The sequence below is a fragment of the Hemitrygon akajei genome, chromosome 1 (assembly GCF_048418815.1).
Source record: "Hemitrygon akajei chromosome 1, sHemAka1.3, whole genome shotgun sequence".
Lineage (NCBI taxonomy): Eukaryota > Metazoa > Chordata > Chondrichthyes > Myliobatiformes > Dasyatidae > Hemitrygon > Hemitrygon akajei.
Genome location: NC_133124.1, coordinates 33,245,279 through 33,263,802, shown reverse-complemented (window position 1 = coordinate 33,263,802; position 18,524 = coordinate 33,245,279).

Here is an 18,524-nt window from a genome sequence, read left to right as displayed (position 1 = left end):
TCGTAAGCATTCTAGAAATTCTCCCTCCTGGGATCCAGCACTAACCTGCTTTTCCCAATCTACATGCATATTGAAGTCCCTATGACTATTATAACATTGCCCTTCTGGCATGCAGTTTCTAACAATGTCAAGTAGTTCATAAAAGACATCCCCACTCACCTATCTTTCCCCTTACTTGTTTTCACCTACACCTTCCAGCTTGTACTCCTTCCCCTCCCACCACCTTTTTATTTTGGCTTCTTTCTCTTTCCTTTCCAGTCCTGATGAAGGGCCTCAGCCCAAAACATCGACACTTTGTTCCTGTCCATAGATGCTGCCTGGCCTGCTGAGATTTTCCAGCATTTTGTGTGTGCTGCTCTAGATTTCCAGCAAATGCAGAATCTGTTTATAAAACATATTAATTGCTTTACCAGCTTCAGTTTTCTGTATGTTGTAAAATGAAGTGCTCTACTTTTGGCATTGCGGAATATTACACAGTAAAAAATATGCTCATTGTAGCATCTAATTGAAAACCACCTAAAAGTGGCTGAGAGGCTGAGTGAGAGAATTAACACTGCAACATGCTTCCAAATAATTGAGAACGTTCGGTCCTTTATTATGAAACCAGCAAAGATGAGCGACAAAGATGGTCGATCAAAAACACTGATAAAACCTAACAAAACTAGCGTAGTGATAGCGATATTAGTGCTCAACTAAAAGTATCCATTCCCTACTCACCCCCTTCTCTACGAAACCATCACAAAGGGTGAAAATGTGACCATACTCAATTACACCCAAAAGCTTGTGACTAATTACTGTAACACAAAATAAAATACTGACAGATGACAAATAGACGTATGGCTGCTACACCCATAATCCCACGTGTTGCAATATTTACTGGTCTTACTTATTTTTCTTCAATATTCCAGTATTTATAATGATGCACAGCTATGTATTTTGGTTGAGTAAAAACAAAATACTAGTCACTAACTGAAAAAAAGGCGGCCTTAAAGTTGGATGGAAGGATGTTGTTAAAGTGATGATGATATTAGACACAATGAGGCCAATTTTTGGTTTCATTGCCTCAGCAGTAATATTTGAGTGTGGATCAACTAGTATTGTAAAACCCACCTGATTCTCATTTTACTTTAAACAATTAAATAAGAATCATGTGACCTGCTCAATCGGAATAAAACCTAGGCAATAAAGACAACTTAGCTGAATGATAGTGTATTAAAGCTGGAAATAATTTTTAATAAGATAATTAAAGGCAGACATTTATAAAAAGGTAGCTCAAGAGAAAGTTCTCAATAACTTACTCCCTAATTCAATCTATATATTGATATGAAAGAATCTCGAATATGATATTTAAATTTAAAATTGGGTGTGGTTAATGAGACATTTCATGCTCGTTGCTCCTGTATAACAATGAGCAGTTACCATAAGCATTAAGTTTTAGCCTCACTCTCTAACCATATGAGCTAAGAATCCACTTAGTATTTTGATAAGAGTTAAGAAAAGGGAAAACAGGATCTGCTTTTGGTAGCTAAATGAAGTGAAAACAGTAGTTCCTCTGCCACTGCCTTACTCAATCCATATGTGAACTTAAAGTACAGGAAATAGCCGCCATTCACTGCATACAGACTAGAGGCCTAGCAATCTATAAGGGCCTTGTGGAACTAATTGGGCCTTATTACGATAGTCCCTAACACAAGAAAGCAGTTTAGAAAGATAGAATTTGAAACTCCAGAATATTGAGAACAGACAAGGCAAAAAAAAAAGAGTACAACAACCAAAAAATGGAAGATCTCCCCCAAGCTATCAGACTCCTCAATACCCAGAGCCTGGACTGACACCTTGCCCTATTGTCCTGTTTATTATTTATTGTAATGTCTGTACTGTTTTTGTGCCCTTTACGCAGTCCTGAGTAGGTCTGTAGTCTAGTGTAGGTTTCTCTGTGTTGTTTTTTTACGTAGTTCAGTCTAGTTTTTGTACTGTGTCATGTAACACCATGGTCCTGAAAAACGTTGTCTCAATTTTACTATGTACTGTACCAGCAGTTATGGTCGAAATGACAATAAAAGTGACTTGACTTGACTTGATACAAATTGTTTTAAAGATAATTAAACACTTTTTGAGGAAATATTGAGAACTAAAGCTATTGAGGGATTAACAATAAAAATGAATTGTTGTTTTAATCAGAATGTAGAATAATGACAGAATATAGACATTTTTGTAAGTTCCAGTTGAAAATGCTTTATTGTTAATTATATAATTTTAAGTCTTCACCATTCATCTACAATCTCTTCCAGATCAACAAAAGCAAGAGTTCTACATTCCTCAATTTCTGCCTCTTTAAATAAAGAAATTTTTGCTCCACCCATTGTTGAATAGGTGGTCGATTATCAAATTGGTGACGGACTGCTCTACTCACACAGCAAAAAAAGCTCTGAATGAAAATTGCAAAGGGTAAGGGATGAGCAGCCCTTTTAGTGGAGTGTAGAGATTCAGAAATTGAACAATGAACCTTCTCTAAATCTAAACATGTGTAACGTCGCATAACCATTGAGCATGAGTAGGAGGAAAAGCATCTTTCCATTTAAACAAAAGCTATTAAAGGCCAAACTATGTAAATCAGATGCTTTCAGCTTAATATTTTGTCCTGCAACAATAACAAATGGGTCCGTCAGAAGGTTAGGCTTAAAATTGACTTTAAAAAGTATGGAAGAAGTTTGAAAAAATTCCTTCCAATATTTTTCAAGATTCGGACAAGTCCAAAACATATGAATTAATGAAGCTTTTCCATTATTACATCTGTCACAGTAGGGAGATATATCTGAATAAAAATGAAATAGCTTACCCTGAGTCATATGAGCGCTATGTACCACCTTAAATTGTGTGAGGGAATGACAAGCACATAGCAATGAAGTATTAACCAGTTTAAAAATTTCATTCTGAGTTTTCTCAGAAACTCATCTGTATTGATGTCTGTAAATCTTGTACCCAGGGATTCTTAATTTTGTCTAAAGGAACATTCCTTGTCTCCAGTAACATACCATAAATATTACATATTGAACCATTATGAAAAGGTGTCAAACTAAAAACTACATCTAGTAAGTTCTTATCTGAGCTTATAGGAAATGTGCATAATTGAGATCTTAAAAAGTCTCTGATTTGTAAATATCTGAAAAAGTGAGTTTTGGGTAAGCTATATTTAGCTGACAATTGCTCAAATGAAAAAAAGTTTCCTCCAACAAACAGATCCCAAAAACATTTAATACACAACCTGTCCCATTCTTTAAAAACTAAATCAGTCATGGAGGGTTTAAAAAATTAGAATAAATGGAACTTGAAAGGGAAAATCTCAATAAACCAAAGAGTTTTCTAAATTGTATCCAGATCCTCAGAGTATGTCTAACTATTAAATTATCAGTTAGTTTACTTACAGATAAAGGAAGTGAGGATCCAAGAAGAGAAATAATAGAACATTTATTAACAGAGTTAGCTTCTAAAGAGACCCATACCGGACAGTCTACACGATTAATATAATATAGCCGAAACGTAAGATATCATATATTAACTGCCCAGTAATAAAACCTAAAATTAGGTAAGGCTAAACCTCCAGACTTTTTAGATTTTTGAAGACGAACTTCATTTAAGCGAGGATGTTTATTTTTCCATAAATAAGAGGATAAAATAGAATCAAGAGAGTCTAAAAAGGATTTAGGAATAAAAATGGGTAAAGCCTGAAAAAGAGATATAAATGTAGATAGAACATTCATTTTAACAGAATTAATTCGTCCAATTAACGATATTGAAAGGGGTGACCAATTTAATGATATCTTTTTTACATGATTCAAAAAAGTAAGAAAGTTTTCAAACAGGTGTTTGTAATTCTTAGTGATTGTTACACCCGAATAAGTAAATTGATTCCTTACAACTTTAAAAGGGAGATTAGTGTTAATTGATACCAAATTATTTAAAGGAAATAATACACTCTTATGTAGGTTCAATTTATATCCTGAAAACTGGCTAAAACAGGAGAGTAAAGAAAGTACGCAAGGTAACAGGGTCTCAACATTAGAGATAAACAGCAATATATCATCAGCATAAAGCGAAATTTTGTGAGTAATATCTCTCCTTAAAATACCACAGATATCATTAGATTCTCAAAAATTCTTTCAAGAATTGATAGATTCTGGCATTGTACTGGGTGACTAGAAAAATGAAAATGTTACTCTGCTATTTAAGAAGGGTGGGAAGCAGCAGAAAGGAAACTATAGACCTGTTAGCCTGACATCAGTGGTTGGGAAGTTGTTGGAATCGATTGTTAGGGATGAGATTACAGAGTACCTGGAGGCACATGACAAGATAGGCCAAAGCCAGCATGGTTTCCTGAAAGGAAAACTCTGCCTGACAAACCTGCTGCAATTCTTTGAGGAAATTACAAGCAGGATAGGCAAAGGAGATGCAATAGACATGGTGTACCTGGATTTTCAGAAGGCCTTTGACAAAGTGCTGCACATGAGGCTGCTTAGCAAGTTAAGAGCCCATGGAATTACAAGGGAGTTATTAACATGGGTGGAGCATTAACTGATCAGCAGGAAACAGAGAGTGGGAATAAAGGGACACGATACAACACACTGGAGGAACTCAGCAGGTCGGACAGCATCCGTGGAAATGAGCAGTCAACATTTTGGGCAAAGACCCTTCATCAGGACTGAAGAGGGAGGGGGCAGGGGTCCTATAAAGAAGATGGGGGGAGGGTGGAAAGGAGAAGACTGGTGGGTGTCAGGTTGAAAACCAATCAGAGGAAAGATCAAGGGGTGGGGGTGGGGAAGCAGAGCGGAGATAGGCAGGAAAGGTGAAGAAGAAATGTAAGGTGAAAACGCTATGTAGTAGAAGAAGGCAGAGTCATGAGAGAGGTATAGGCAGCTGGAGGAGGAGGCAGAGTGAAATTGGGATGGGTGAAGGGAGAGGGAGGGAATTACCGGAAGTTGGAGAATTCAATGTTCATACCAAGGGGCTGGAGACTACCCAGACGGTATATGAGTTGTTGCTCCTCCAACCTGAGTTTGGCCTCATCATGGCAGTAGAGGAGGCCATGTATGGACATATCCGAATGGGAATGTGAAGCAGAGTTGAAGTGGGTGGCAAACCGGGAGATCCTGTCTGTTGTGGCGGACGGAGTGGAGGTGCTCGACGAAGCGGTTCTCGCCGATGTAGGGGAGGCTGCACCGGGAGCACAGGATGCAATAGATTACCCCAACAGACTCAGAAGTGAAGTGTTGCTGCACCTGGAAGGACTGTTTGGGGCCCTGAATGGTGGTAAGAGAGGAGGTATAGGGACAGATGTAGCACTTAGGCTTGCAGGGATAAGTGCCAGGTGGGAGATCCATGTGGACCAGGGAATCGCGGAGGGAATCATCCCTGTGGAAAGCGGAGAGGGGTAGAGAAGGAAAGATGTGCTTAGTAGTGGGGTCCTGTTGAAGGTGGCGGAAGTTGCGGAGGATAATATGCTGGATCCAGAGGCTGGTGGGGTGGTAAGTGAGGACAAGGGGAACTTGGTCCCTGTTGTGGTAACGGAAGGATGGGGTGAGGGCCGAAGTGCGGGAAATGGAGGAGATGCGGTGAGGGCATTATTGATGGCGGCAGAAGGGAAACCACGATCCTTAAAGAAAGAGGACATTTGAGATGTCCTGGAACGGAAAGCCTCATCCTGGGAGCAGATGTGGCGGAGACGGAGGAACTGGGAATAGGGATAAAAAGGGATAAAGGGATCCTGTTCTGGCTGGCTGCCGGTTACCAGTAGAGCTCCACAAGGTTCGGTGCTGGGACTGCTGCTTTTTACAATGTATGTCAATGATTAGGACTGTTGGACTAATGGATTTTTGGCTAAATTTGCCGATGATACTAAGATAGGTGGAGGAGCGGGTAGTGTTGAGGAAACAGAGAGCCTGCAGAGAGACTGAGATAGTTTAGGGGAATGGGCAAAGAAGTGGCAAATGAAATACAATGTGGGAAAGTGTATGGTCATGCACTTTGGTGGAAGAAATAAACAGGCAGACTATTATTTAGATGGGGAGAGAATTCAAAATGCAAGGGTGCAAAGGGACTTGGGAGTCCTTGTGCAAGATACCCTAAAGGTTAATCTCCAGGTTGAGTCGGTGGTGAGGAAGGCAAATACAATGTTGGTATTCATGTCTAGAGGTATAGAATATAAGAGCAGGGATGTGATGTTGAGGCTCTATAAGGCACTTGTGAGACCACACTTGGAGTATTGTGTGCAGTTTTGGGCTCCTTATTTTAGAAAGGGTATACTGACATTGGAAAGGGTTCACAGAAGATTTAGGAGAATGATTCCAGGAATGAAAGAGTTACCATCTGAGGAACATCTGTCAGCTCTTGGCCTGTATTCCCTGGAGTTCAGGAGAATGAGGGAGGATCTCATAGAAACTATATAAATGTTAAAAGGCCTGAACAGATTAGATACGGCAACGTTATTTCCCATGGTAAGGGAATCCAGGACAAGAGGGCACGACTTCAGGTTTGAAGGACACCCATTTAGAACAGAGATGTGGAGAAATTACTATTGTCAGAGCGTCGTAAATCTGTGGAATTCGTTGTTATGAGCGGCTGTTGAGGCCAAGTCATTGGGTGTATTTAAGGCAGAGATAGATAGGTTTTTGATTAGCCAGGGCATCAAAGGGTTTGGGGAGGAGGCAGGGGAGTGGGATGACTGGAAGAATTGGATCAGCCCATGATTGAATAGTTGGCTGAATGGCCTACTTCTGCTCCTATATTTTATGGTCTTATGGGCTTATGAAGCTTGCATGCATCACTTGTGCTGGCAGCTCGTTCCACACTCTCACAACCCTCTGAGTGAAGAATTTTCCCATCATGTTCCTCTTAAACTTTTAACCTTTCACCTTTAACCAATGACCTCTGGTTGGAATCCCACCCAACATCAGTGGAAATAGCCTGTTTGCATTTATCCTATCTACATAGGTGACCAAAACTATACACGGTACTCCAAGTTACGCCTCACCAATATCTTATATAACTTCAACGTAACATGCCATCTACTGTACTCAACTTTGGTTTATAAAGGCCAATGTGCCTAAAGCTTTATTTACAAACCCATCTACCTGTGAAGCCACTTTCAATGAATTGTGGACCTGTACTCCCAGATTCCTTTGTTCCACCACACTCCTCAGTACTCCACCATTCATTGTCTAAGATCTACGCTGGTTGGTCCACACAAAGTGCAACACCTCACACTTGTCCGCATTAAATTCCAAATATCATTTTTCAACCCATTTTTCCAGCCTGTCCAGATCCCACTGCAAGCCATGATAACCTTCCTCACTGTCCACTACATTGCGAATCTTGGTGTAATCTGCAAATTTGCTGATCCTATTAACCACATTATCATCCAGATTACTGATATAGATGACAAACAACTATGGACTCAGCACCGATCCCTGTGGTACTCCATTAGGTCACAGGCCTCCAGCCAGTGAGGCAATCATCTACTACCACTTCCAAGCTTCTCCCACAAAGCCAATGTCTAATACAATTTACTACCTCATCTTAAATGAGGAGTGATTAAACCTTCTTGACCAATCACCCATGTGGGACCTTGCCAAATGCCTTGACATAGTCAATGTAGACAACATCCACTGCCTTGACTTCATCAACTTTCCTGGTAACTTCTGCGAAAAAAGATTGGTTAGACATGACCTACCACACATGAAACCATGCTGACTGTCCTTCATCAGTCCAGGTCTATCGAAATATTTATAAATCTGGTCCCTTAGAATAACTTTCTGCCTACCGATGTCAGGTTCACCGGCCTGTAATTTCCTGGTTTATATTTAGAGCCTTTCTTAAACAACAGAACAACTTTGGCTAGCTTGAAATCCTCTGGGGCCTCTTCTGTCACTAAGAATTAATTAAATATCTCTCCTCGGGCCCCGGCAATTTCTGCACTTGCCTCCCGCAGGGTTCGAGGGAACACCTGTCAGGCCCTGGAGATTTATCCACCCTAGTTTGCCTCAGGGCAGCAAACACCTCCTCCTCTGTAACCTGTATAGAGTTAATGAAGTTGATGCTGCTTTGCCTCACTTCTATTGACCCTGTAGCCATCTCCGGAGTAAATACAGATGCCAAGGAATCCATTTAAGATCTCCTCCATCTCTTTTAGCTCCACACATGGATTTCTATTCTGATCTTGCAGAGGATCAATTTTGTCCTTTGCAATCCTTTTGCTCTTAACATATCTGTAGAATCCCTTAGGATTCTCCTTCACCTTGTCTGCCAGGTTGTTTCATTTAAAGCAGATGTTTTCTATCTGTTCATTTTAATAACGGGACAGACTTTGTTTATGATTCATAGCACAGAAATAGGCCTCGTTGCCATGCCACCATAATCTGTGGTCTTTAATGCTTTGGCAATTCAAGTCCATGTCTAGATGCAGCTTAATGTAATTAGTTTTGCTACAATTAGTGTATGGGACATTGGAAAAATGTTGTATTTCCCCATGGGGATGAATAAAGTATCTATCTATCTATCTAATATACGTATGAGTAGCTATCTCCACCACCTCTTCAAGCAGCACATTCCAGACTCCAAACACACTCTGTGTGAAAAGAGAATCCCCTTCATATACCCTCTATACCTTCTAACTCTCACCTTAAAACCAGAACCTCTTGCCTTCAGGACCCCAAGTAGGGAAAATGATTTTTATCAGCTATCCTGTCTTTCCCATCTGATAACTGACAACAAGAAGGTGTAAGGTATTATGGTGCTGCCATAGTTAATGGAATTTAATTTTTTAATAAGACAAGTTGAAAATATTATGTTTTCAGAAAATTCTTTAGTGTCTGTCCAATCTGGACGGGGTAGGAAAACTGATCGTTAAAATTCAATGATCCTTTCAGTGCCCAGACTTATGAAAGCCTGTGCTAAGTGTCAAACTCGTCTGCTGTTGGTGAGACTAATGTTTTTCTGGGGTCAGTGGGCATGGAAGAGGGAGTGAAATTTGCCACTCTGAAGCTGCGTATCGGTGTGAGGTTTTTTTTATTACAGAGGTCAGGAAGGATTGGATTTCAAGGTTCAAATGTATCATGGATAATACCCTGCATGTTATCAACACACTATATGTCTTCAGGGAGTAGAATTCCTTCCTGTTATTATAACTGAATGATGGTTTATGGGAGTGTGTGCCATTTGTTGCAGCCTGGACTGTAGAGAAGCCACAACCTCCATCAAACTAGATTGCTTGTCTAGCAACTGCCTTGCTATGATGTGAAAGGTGATGCATCACTTTTTAGTAAAGAGTCAGTGATGTGTTGAGTCCAAAGCTGGGCCACGGCCTGATCAAAGTTGTTACAAATTGTCCGAGGGCAGAACACATCCCGTGTCAGTAATCTTCGGAAATCGTGGCTATTTTCATATCCATAATCAGAAATGAGCTAGCAAATGAATAAATGAATCTGCTTTTTCACTTATTTATTCAAACATCCCTCCTTCATGCACTGTTGCTCGCATACTTCTTATATCTTGCATTGGCTGTACTTTCTAGTGTCAGTGGCCTTCTAGAGTTAAGCTTCCATTTTGCAGCTCAATTCTCCTTCCCTACTAATCTGTAACTCGGGCATGTGTGTTGAGGATGAAGTGATGCCCCTAGGGTAGAGGCCATGAGGGGAAATGTCTACTATGTCCACTCTAACCTGATAGAAGTCTACATAGATATTTTACAGGCACAATGACAAAAGGAATCATGACAGAAGCCTCCAGTCTGATGGAATAATCATCAATTTCTCTAACTTCTGGTAGTTTCTCTCCACCACCCCCCCCCCCCCAACATCTCTTTTTCCATTCCCATACTGGCTGCTACTTACCCCTTCTCTTCTCCTCACCTGCCCATCACCTCCCTTGAATCCCCTCGTCCTTCCTCCCTCTTCCTTTCCTTTTCCCATGGGTCTACTTTCCTGTCCTATTAGATTCCTTCCTCTTCAACACCTTACCCCTCTTCCACCCATCATCTCCTAGCTTCTCGCTCAACCTCCTAACCCAACCTACCTATCTTCCTAGAGCAAACACGAGGAAATCTGCAGATGCTGGAAATTCAAACAACACACACAAAATGCTGGTGGAACACAGCAGGCCAGGCAGCATCTATAGGGAGAAGCACTGTCGACGTTTCGGGCCGAGACCCTTCGTCAACCCTACCTATCTTCCTCCTCACCTGGTCTCATCTATCACTATAGCAGGTGATCAAAACCCCAACCCATCACATACACCAGCCTAACTGCTGTCAAATACAGAAAGGTTCTGGAAAAGGGTAGAAACGTCATAAAGGATCCCACACACTGTCTGTCGCACTCTCATCATGGAGAGTGTAGCATCCACACCAGGATCACCAGATTCAAAAACAGTTACTTTCCCCAAGCAGTAAGGCTGATCAAAACCTTCACCCAGTAACTCAACCCTCCACATGCCTATATAAAAGCTGTCTTGTGTATTTATACAATACAGTGCTAGGGTGCTGAAAAATTTCACACTGCACTGTATATTACATCTTTCCAGTTACCAAGTAACAGTTAATACTACTGAGCTAAATATTATGCTAAGTACTCTTATTTCTGTTTCCCAACCACCTTCCTATTTTAACCAAAATACAATACTGTTCAAAAGTCTTAGGCACCTTAGCTATATATATAGAACCATAGAACAATACAGCACAGTACAGGCCCTTCAGCCCTCTATGTTGTGCCGACCCATATAATCCTTAAAAAAAGTACTAAACCCACACTACCCCATAACCCTCCATTTTTCTTTCATCCATGTGCCTCTCCAAGAGGCTCTTAAATACCCCTAATGTTTTAGCCTCCACCACCATCCCTGGTAAGTCACTCCAGGCACTCACAATCCTCTGTGTAAAAAGCTTACCCCGATGTCTCCCCTAAACTTCCCTCCCTTCATTTTGTACATATCCCCTCTGGCATTTGCTATTGGTGCCCTGGGAAACAGGTACTGACTATCCACCCTATCTATGCCTCGCATAATCTTGTAGACCTCTATCAAGTTCCCTCTCATTCTTCTACGCTCCAAAGAGAAAAGTCCCAGCTCTGCTAACCTTGCTTCATATGACTTGCTCTCCAAACCAGGCAACATCCTGGTAAATCTCCTCTGCACTCTCTCCATAGCTTCCACATCCTTCCTATAATGAGGTGACCAGAACTGAACACAATACTCTAAGTGCGGTCTCACCAGAGATTTGTAGAGATTTGCACCTAAGACTTTTGCATAGTACCATACTTATTGTGCTCTTCTAAATTATTGTGTTTTTTTATCTTTTTTTGCGTGGCTGTGGATTCGGAGTGACAATTATTTCATTCTTCTTTATACTTGTGTACAGGAAATGACATTAAACATTCAACAACAAACAGCAACACTTGCCACTTGTATTCCTTCACCTCTCTCCGCCTTCTTATTCTGGCTTTCATTTCCTTTGCAGTCCTGATGAAGTGTCTCAGCCCGAAATGCCAACTGTTTATTCTTCTCCATAGATGCTGCCTGGCCCATTGAGCTCCTCCTCATTTGTTCCTTTGGATTTCCCCCCCATGCAGAACCCTTGTATGATGACCGAGCTATTAGGAACACTTAAATATTCTGAATTTCTGTAGGATGCTTTCTGCTCAACTGAAGAGTCAGAGGGGGCTTCAGTTTAACATTTTATATCCAGGAATTAATTCCATGAGGTTAAGGCCTAGAACCAACCCCCACCCCCACTAAACTGTGATGCTGTAGGGTAACAAATACAGTTCCATAACCACTGCCATCCTCCACCCCTCCCCCCCACACACACACAGAATACAAGCTCAACTACTTACAGAATTTATTACAAGGCAAAAGAAACAATATGGAAACTACAATGTGTGTGTCAAGAAATTAGTTGCATAATCATTAAGTTTGACAAGAGTTGAGTTGAATGACCATTGAAATTTAAATAGATTTAGATATTCTCTTCAGTTTATTCTATTTTTTTCTATCCTCAGCTAAAGCTGGTTGCATTTTATCAACAGATTATTCATTCCTGGCTCCCTGGTTTTGCCACCCACTTTGATGTGCCTGGTAATTATCATAATCCTTTTGAGGGTTTTCTTTAATTCTTCTCCACTTGGTTAATTTCCTTTTCATTTTGTGTATCTTAAATCTGCAAGCCTAAGCCGACGTGCACAGTTGATATTTGCTTTAGTCGAGGATCTTTGACATGCCTTCCTACTTTATGAACGTAAATTGACCCCCCGCCCCCCGAAATGTCCCATTTCAATTTGACATCCTCAATCCCGAAGGAATCTTCGATCATTTTGCTTTAAAGTTGTTTCTCAGTAGAAATAGTCAAATAGTGTTACATTTTGACATACAACAATGCTTGGACTAATTCAACAGCCAGACACCTCTGACACAGAATGGCACTTGGAAGGCACTGGTTAGGAAAACAAGACTGCACAAAAATTAAGCCCTTCAGACCTGTGAGTTCTCAGCCAGGGGTCCGTGAACTAGGAGGTATGTACAGCTGTGGAATCAGTCTTAACAATTTTCATTGTTCTAGACCGGTATTAGCACCAGAATAGAGCTCATTGTCAAAAAGGATTATAAAACTGCAGAAAATAATGCACAGGTTCTGCATTAACAAAACAAATCCTGCTGCTCTCCTGTATCTTGCATTGATTTGAATTACAGGATTTATACTTCACTGACTTGGTGACCAAGGAACAGGGTCAGGCTGAAGGGAGAGGGAGGTGAAAAGTGGGGACTTAATCTTCACGCCTGCCATTCTCCCCAATTACAAAATATATCTTTATCCCAGAACATAAATATGCAGAACAAAAGCTGCTGGTAGCTCCAATGTATATTTTAATACATGTTTTTATAGGTATCCCAATTTCTGCCCCATTACATTTATTTTTATAGTAGTTTAATTGCTGGGTCTCTTCAAAGTGTAGTTAAGAAGCCAGTTTATTTTTCTGAGGCTGGAATCTCAAGTGGCTAGACCAGGTAGTCTGAAAGGCTTTAGTGAACTAGTTGGGAATTGACAACAAACTAGATGTTATTGTGGTCACCATTATTGACAGTAACCTTTTAATATGTTAAATTGAAGTTGATTTGCCCAACTGGTCTGGTGTATTTTAATCCCAATTAATTCAGACGTTAGGTTGGTATTGTAACCATTGTACCAACTTAACCACTATTTGTGGATACTTTGCTGGGTTACAATTATAACAGAAATACATATTGTTGTTATGGTAGAAGTTAGGGGTTGTCAGCTTTTTCCCCATCACCAAAACTATTTGACAAATGCGACAACAAAAACATATGCAGCACCTTCGATGTCCCAAGATATCGCAGAGGGAAGGAATCAGATGAGGAAGAGTTGAGAAAGCTGAAGAAGGTAGTGAGTGAAGCAATCACTTTGAGGAAGGCACTGCTAAGGAGGGACGGAAGGGTTAAGCAGTAAAACTCTGAGGTTTGAGGTATGATGGCTGAAGGTTCAGTTACCAATTGCACTTCAGAATGAGAGGTACAGGTAGATTTCAGATGAGGACGTGAACCACTTCATATCCAAGATTATATTCTGGTTACATTGCAGTGAACGGTACTCAACAAAGCAATAATCTCCAGTTATTCCGTAAGCAGTGGTGAGTGGGCATGGAAACTGATTTGACTTATTGTGGTTTTTGTGTTTATAGCTGCAAGAGATAAAGCATGCTAACCTGCCAGTGATTTGTATTTTGATATCATTTATCCCACATAGAAGAAAAACAAGTAAAATAGGTCAGCTTATTATGATTGCAGTTATAATGTAACTCTAGAATTGTTTGACTGGTCTACAATAAAATCACGTAGGTTGCCAAAGGAGATGTTCGATAATAACAGGGCTGCCGCATAAATTCAGACCTGTTAATTTTGTGTCTGGTGTTAACTTAGCGCCAAATGAAAATTAGTGGCAGGAAATGATAATTGTCAAATAACCCCACGAAGTACAAATGAACATTGTACTGTATCCATGAGAAATGCAACACATGTCTGAACATTGAACAATTAGAGGCTGTTCTGCTAATTGTAAACTGCCGGCTGAAAGCATATACAGTGGATTCTAGTTAATTGGGCCATTGGTTAATCAGTACAACTGCTTATTTGGGACAAATATTAAAGAACAATAACCAATTTAGCTGGGATTCCCTTTGATTAATTGGGAAACTATGTCACTTAATGGAGCAGGAGACTATTACCTGACAGTTTCTAAATAGTGTCAGACGCATGTATTTGTGTGGCTGTTAGACACTACATCATGCAAAGAGTAAACAGCTTTTAATGAGCGCAGTAGCGTGTGCTTATGTTCAAAAAGCAGTGATTTTTGTCACTGATAGTTGCCGAGAAATAAGCAGCAAGACAATTCAGAACTGTTTTGCTCACTGTGCTTTCAAGCATTCAGGTATGGAGATACCAGAAACGGCCCGGAGTGAAAATTAAATGATTTCATTACTTCAACAAGTTAGGAACTACAAAGAATTTGAATGTATCGACAATCATCTTGAGTGTTACAAGGAGAGTGAAAATTTGGAGGATGTGATCATCAAAAGCATTGTAGAAAGGCAGTCCATTATCTACACAAGATGTTTGCGCAGATTTTGTTCATTTACAGTCAATCAAAAGGCACTTACACTGGATAAATTCTTCTGTCAATAGCTATTAAGAACTAATATACAGTTTTATAGTGATGTAGTAGTATTGATAGTGTTCTAATTTGTTCTGTATTTCATTTAAATACATAATTTGTTACTCAGTTAAATGGTACTTCGTCTTTTTTATACCTTTTTAACCATTTCCATGGAACTTTGGCTAACTGGGGCAGCTGTTTGATTGGGCCAAGATGTGTCCCAATTAACCAGAATCTACTACATTTGGCTCACTTTTTTGCTATTGTATTAATAAGCTTTGTAGAGAAATGAAGTAATTTATCACCACTCTCTACACCTGTCAGATCTTTCATTTCAGTGAGCTCCCTGTAATTGAGAGACGTCCTTGGAAACCCATGCCTGGGATGGCAAGCCCTTGGCTCTGCCTACTTGCAGTGGTGGGGGAGGGCAAGTGCGCGGGATAGGTGTGACGTGGTCCAGGTTGAGGTACGGAATGGCAAGGACAAAAGGCAGTTATCGAAGGCAGTGGAGTTGGGGTCACAGGGCGCCTGGACAAAATGGGATCTTCCCAAGTGCAAGATCACTTGGGCAGAGCTTTGGAGACAGGTAACCTTCCACGTTTCTTTCCTCCTGTGGTCCATGCATGACGCTCTCCCTGCGCCATCACAGCTGCGTACATGGGGGCTGTGAGAGGACCCCAACTGCAAGATCTGTGGTCAGTGAGGTTCACTGGCACACATACTGTCAGGATGCAAAACAGCTTTAACACAAGGACAGTACAGGTGACACCACAAGGTCCTGCTGTCCCTTGCTGACTCACTGGAGTGGGAGAGGTGTAAAGAGAGACCAGCAAGCAGAGGTTAATAGGGCAGTAATTTCATCAAGGCCTCGCCAGTCATTTCAATGAGACCTAAATCCACTCTGCTGCAAACGGCCGAATCATGGGAGAGGAGGGTTGATGTGGGGAGGAATTTCCTAGAGGTGGTGCAAGCCACACTTCGACCAGACGTCATATTGTGGTCCACCAAAGACAAGAAAATCATCCTGGCAGAGCTCACAGTACCATGAGAGAAGGATGTGAAGAGGCTTACAAGAGGAAGGCCCTGAAGTACCAATCCTTAGTCCAGGATGGCAGATGTGACTATTTGCCATGGAGATCGGCTGTAGAGGGGTTCTGGCAAGGTCAGCATGGAGGTCGTTGTAGCACTGGGCCTTGATGAGAAGAGCAAGAGCCAAGCAGCTCACAGGATGGGGGAGAAAGCAGAACAAGCCTCTTGCTGGATATGGAGCAGGCGGGAGGAGTCGAGCTGGAAGTCAGGAGCAGAGGGGCAGTGACGGCCACTATTGCCAAATGGACAGTGCGGTGGTTATGGGTTGAAACACCCTTCTGAAAGTTGGAAATCACCTGAAGAAATTTGCCCCTGGCCAAAAGCTACAGTTATCTCATCAGGTGACTGAAGAGAGCACCCCCGTGTTTGATGCAAGGATGATATATTTTGATCATTATCACTATTGATTTAATCTTTGCCAGATATCTAAAAAATCATAGAGCACTACAGCACAGAAACAAGCCCTTCAACCCAACTGGTCTGCGCCAAGGTGTTAATTCTGACCGTGAGACGAAATAATGCAGAAAATATTATGCTAGCTTTACAAATAAAGACAAGGTAGTAATTTTTACATTGTAAATTCTCATTGCTATGGAAGAAGTTTTTATTTACATATTGCTTCCCTATTTTCTCTTTCTATTGTTATTTCATTGAGTTATAAATTATATTTTTAAAAACTAGTGAAGCATTTTGTTCAGGGCTTGGTGATAATGGGATATTTAATGAAATTAAATCCAATCATGTATGCAACAGCAAACAAATAATTTGACCAGAAGTCATGCAACTAAAGTCACATGCTTGAAAGTCAGTGATCCAAAGTCATGCTTTTCTGTGCTTGTGAATGAGCTGATTAAATCCCTCGTGATCAAATGTCAGATGATAAAATCTCCAGGAATGTGCCAATTAGGAACAGGGCTCCTATCATTACAACCTTTTCTAAATCTCCATTTCATAGCTTTTGTCTGTTTGCACAGTAAGGGATAATATTTCCCAAATCCAAGCACTGGATCCCCAGTGGTAACATTATGACATGCCAGTAAAATACAACGACATTTCTACACTGAAAATAACAGTGTTTAAATTTGCACAGGAGTAATTTCTACCTATCCCAAGTATGGCCTCCCATGTCAGAGGGGATATAGCTGATTGGAGGATGTTCCGACTAAGAATTTTCTCTTTAGTGCTCTCAGTAACAATGTGGGCAACAGGAGTATTACAAACAAGTCTACATCCATATCTCAACCAGGGTTCTCATTAAGAATGTCTATAGCATATACACTATCATTCCCTTCAAATGGAAATCAATAAAACTACTTTGAATTGTTTTTCTAATGATGGCCAACATGCAGCAAGCTGAAATCGTTTTATCCATGCTTTCGCATCTCAGATTTTGCCATTCTGACTAAGACACCAGCAAACTGCATTCAGGTTTAGGGATTCTCTGTTTGCAACATGATACTTCCAATGGCCTTGCTTTTCACCTACCGTCTCCTCCGCACTATTGCACTGATGCTGCCCTAGCAGGGTGAAGGATTCTAAATCACATCTTATATAACTCAGGCATAGTTGAGCTTAGTTCCAACAAGTTCCAACAATCCATGCTGTCCCAGTGTCTGGAGAGGTGAGTGGAACAGAAGCCCAGAAGTCACTGAGAGAGAAACAAAGTTGTCTTAAGAGTCATAGGGAATGATTTTAAACATGATAGGTTTCATGTGCTAACACCACTGAATAAATCTAACATTCATTACTGGGACATCAGAATGAAAGTGGTAGGAAAAGAAATCTCACAAAGATTGAAAATAGAGTGGGAAGTGTACATGTAAATCACATAGCTCCCATGAGGACCAGCCCAGACAGCATTAGAGATATATGATCTTGAGGGGATTTGAGAGTCTGATCCAGGGAGGCTGTGAAACAAACAACACAAAATTCAAACAAAGTGAGTCAAGAAATTCCAAAACAAGCAATGGACATAATGCGAATGAACCAATTCTTCTGAAAAGATCAAAGGCTCTTCAGACTAAACATCAGAATGGGGAAGCAGTGTGATCTAAGTAACTTTGACAGTGGAATAATTGTTGGTGCCAGACGGGGTGATTTGAGTAATTCAGAGACTGCTGATCTCTTGGGATTTTCATGTTAACAGTCTTTAGAGTTTACAGAGTACGATGTGAAAAGCAAAAAAAAGAAATCCAGTAAGTGGTAGCTCTGTGGGCAAATCCGCCTGGTTAATGAGAGAGGTCAGAGGAGAATGGCCAGACCATTTCAAGCTGACAGGAAGGCAACATTAACTCAAATCAACAGTGTACTGAGGAGTATCTCTGAATGTATAACATGTTGACTGTTGAAGTGGACGGGGTACAGCAGTAGAAGATCACGAACATACACAAACATACAGTGGCATGCAAAAGTTTGGGCACCCCTGGTCAAAATTTCTGTACGGTGAATAGTTAAGTGAGTAGAAGATGAACTGATCTCCAAAAGTCATAAAGTTAAAGTTGAAACATTCTTTTCAACATTTTAAGCAAGATTAGTGCATTATTTTTGTTTTGTACAATTTTAGAGTGAAAAAAATGGAAAGGAGCACCATGCAAAAGTTTGGGCACCCCAAGAGATTTGAGCTCTCAGATAACTTATACCAAGATCTCAGACCTTAATTAGCTTGTTAGAGCTTTGGCTTGTTCACAGCCATCGTTAGGAAAGGCCAGGTGATGCAAATTTCAAA